This window comes from Benincasa hispida, chromosome 8 (genome assembly GCF_009727055.1).
Source record: "Benincasa hispida cultivar B227 chromosome 8, ASM972705v1, whole genome shotgun sequence".
Classification (NCBI taxonomy): Eukaryota; Viridiplantae; Streptophyta; class Magnoliopsida; order Cucurbitales; family Cucurbitaceae; genus Benincasa; species Benincasa hispida.
Window position 1 is genome coordinate 47017779 of NC_052356.1, and position 3522 is coordinate 47021300.

Sequence of the window (3522 nt, forward strand, 5' to 3'; positions counted from 1 at the left end):
GGAGACAAGGAAGAAGGAAAATGGGAGACTTATCTTGTCTTCAAATAAATTTTATTCTCGTTTTAGATTTTTTATTATTTATTTTTAAGAATTAAGTTTCTAAACACTACTTCGGTTTATTGATTTTTTTTTTTTATCTATATTTTAAGAATACATTTAAAAAACCAATCTAAATTTTCAAAATTAAAAGAATATACAATTGATATTTTATCTCTATATCTTTGAAATGGAAATATCACTGCCAACATCAACATTTCAATAATTGTGAATCATCAATTTGGAGAGATACAAACTCCTCTCAGCGGATATGTTATATAATTGAGTTGCTCATCATTTCTGATAAGGTGGGCAATTCCTACCTCTGAAAAATAACATAAAAAAAGTGGGTCTTTCAATTAGAGTGTGTTGGATAGTGATATGAAAACAATAATTTGAAAATGAGTAATTCAATGAAAATGAGATTGTATTTCATGTTTATTTCCATATGTGTTTAGTTATTTCTTTATAAATTAGATTTCATGGTTAAGTTGGTTGATTTTTTTTTTTTTTTTTTACATGCGAAATTTCATGTTTGTCCATGGTTTGTCAAGAGCATTATTGTCTTGTCTAGAAATATCTTTTCTTGTTTATCAATGGAGTTTTTCTCCTTTTCTAAAGTTATCTGCATGCTGATCATATTTATTTAGGTGTTAGATTTCTTTTAGGGTTAGCCTCTATGTTGTACGAAAAAAGTTGTGTGAGAGTTTTGAAGAACTCTCTAGAGGACTCAACTATCCTTTTCTAGTTATTAAAAAAAGAGAGAAAAATGGATAATAAATAAACACTACTTGGATTATTTGATGTTTTTTCAATATCAAGTAAATGGTATATCTGACGCTTATAAAAGCGTCGAGTATTCGATTGTCAAGTATAGTGTAATAACTTGACTTCGAAAAAACATCAAAATAAATGTTTCTTAATACAATTTTCGTATCAAGAAAGATAATACACTTGACATTGGTGGTATGTCAAGTTTATTGATTCTTGACATTGATACGTATCATATATAATAACTCTTGACGTTGTTTGTGTCAAGTATATGTCTTTTTTTTTTTTCAAATTAAATGTCCCAATCGATATTTTCATTGTCTACCTTGTATTCCAACAATACAATTACATCAACTAAATAAACATTATATATTTAAAATCTATCAACTCAATATATTCACTAAAAATTCCATATTTTCAACTATGACCTTTCATAGAACACTCCTCACAAATTACAACAATATTTCTCTTTCACTTGTACATGCACAAAATAAAATCTCAACTATTGCTTTTGTATATAAAACTCAACTTTCAACAAACACAAAAGTGACAAATTGTTTAATAAGTAACCTCTAAACAAATTACATTATTTAATCTATACATTGAGCTTTGAAGTTTAAAGATTGAGAACTAAGAGCCAAGCAAGCCATGTTTAAACAAGTCAACCTACAAAATAGAATAAATGACGATTACATCAAATTTCAAAATATAGAAATAAGTGTTAAGATACAACAATGACAAAAAGTTACGCACAAAAAGAAAAATGTACATGATTGGCTTACTTTATTCAATAGAAAAATATCATAATCGAGACTTAAAAAATATCTACAACTTAAAGTTAGGAACTTACTAAGATTTTATTCATTCTCTTTTAACCATATCTAGCCTCGGTGGAACAATTACCTTTCACTACAAAACAAAGGAAGATAGGAGAGATTTGAGAAAATATAATAAAGAGGAAGAATATTATCAACAAATCAAGCATATGCTAAAATTTAAAATACAAGAATGCAGATACCTTTTGCGCAACTTTCACAACTTTCACAACTTATCTTATCTACAAGCAATAAAAAATAGTGAATATTAGAAGCCCAATCTTATCTACAAATTTCATTCAAAACTACAACAAAGTAATCCAATTTTATCTACAAACTTCATTCAAAACTACAACAAAGTAATCCAATCTTATCTACAAAATTTCATTCAAAACTATAGAATATTAGAACCCCAATTCTTCAAATTTTCATTTACCAAAATAACGGATTAACTTCAAATAGATTACCCAAATTGTAGCTTGATTCGAATGCCACTTCGAAACTACAACAAAGTAATCCAACCTATGAAAAGTTCAATAATAATGATTACAAAATGCAAATTTCGGCAACTATGTAACAATTTCAAAGGAGTTTCAAAGACTTAATACCTATCAAAATGTCCAAACATCGTTAACTTTCTGGATAGTGGCTCCAATCCCTTGAAATCTATAAATTGAACATCCAAAAGTGAGAATAACTATATTATTAGACCAATACTTCAATGGGTAACAAATGACTATTAATACTAACCTCCAAACTTACCAAAACCTTGTCAAGATCGGTCTCAAACCTATTGACAGCAACTCAACTCTTTCCAATACTTCAAAAGCAATCTCATCATCATACATTCAAACAAGCAAATCATTACAGAAGATGCTACATTATAACCCAAATCACAAAATCATTCTAATACATCCAAAACACTTGTCCAAAGTGTTTGCTCAAATCGGCGCTTCACTTGAGCCTCGACCAACTTGCCTGAAAAGAAAAACAAAAGAGGAACAAGAATACTCATAAAACTATAAGAAGCTCTTACTTGACAAGGGCAGCACAACTGTACGACGAATTCGGTGGAGGACTGACCGGATCTGGTAGAGGATTGATCGAATCTGGCGCGAGGACTGACCAGATTTGGTGCGAGGCTGGGCTGGGCGATTGGCACTGATCCGATGGGGGAGACTAACCGGTGGGCGCTGTACGGTGGCTGATCGGTGGGCATCCTGGCGCGGACCAGTGGGTATTTAAGATTTGCCAAAAAAAACCCATACAAGACACCAAAAACTTACCTAAAACACTGACGATAGGTCTGAGATTGGGTGCAGTAAGACAGAACCACATGACTAGTCTGAAAGAGAAGAGATTGGATAGAGATGGAGAGATCAACAACGACGGGTGCACACAAAAGTCGAAACTGAACGATCCTCGCGGTCGGTCGTTCGTTGGAGGGCGGCGCAGTGATGACGAACACTGAGCGATGGCCAGAGGAACTGGAAGTGGTGTAAATTAGTCGCAGTGGGCTGGTTTACGAGAAGGTGATGAAAGTAGAGGAGGGAGAGAGAGTTATCGTGGGAGGGGGGTGGTTGCGGCCGTGAGAGGGAGAAGAAGGGGAATTTTCTAATTTGATAATTATTTTTTACTTATTTAAAATAATAAGTTAATTATTTTTTATATTTTATTTGATAACTTTGGTAGGTGGGAAATCAAATTTAAGAGGGAAATGAAAATGAGGGAGGAAGGGAAACAAAAAATAAAGATTAAAAAAATATTATTTTTTATATTTTATTTGACATAAAAAATATGTCAAGTAAGAGCTTCTTATACTTGATACGAAAACATGTCAAGTAAGACCTTATATTACTTGACACGAAAAACATATCAAGTAACTGTTCGCGTGAAAATA

General features: G+C 31.9%; 1 long non-coding RNA gene across 2 annotated transcripts; it reads right to left on the reverse strand.

The window, feature by feature from the left end:
* Positions 1 to 1177: 1177 nt before the first annotated feature.
* LOC120084244 lies at positions 1178 to 3264 on the reverse strand. Of its 2 annotated transcripts, XR_005483604.1 has the most exons (6): positions 2706 to 3264; positions 2373 to 2600; positions 2231 to 2288; positions 1826 to 1864; positions 1658 to 1716; positions 1178 to 1473 (listed from the first exon to the last, which is right to left on the reverse strand). It is a non-coding gene; the product is annotated as an uncharacterized LOC120084244 (long non-coding RNA). The 2 variants fall into 2 exon arrangements; XR_005483603.1 differs by having other exon boundaries at positions 2373 to 3264.
* Positions 3265 to 3522: the final 258 nt, after the last annotated feature.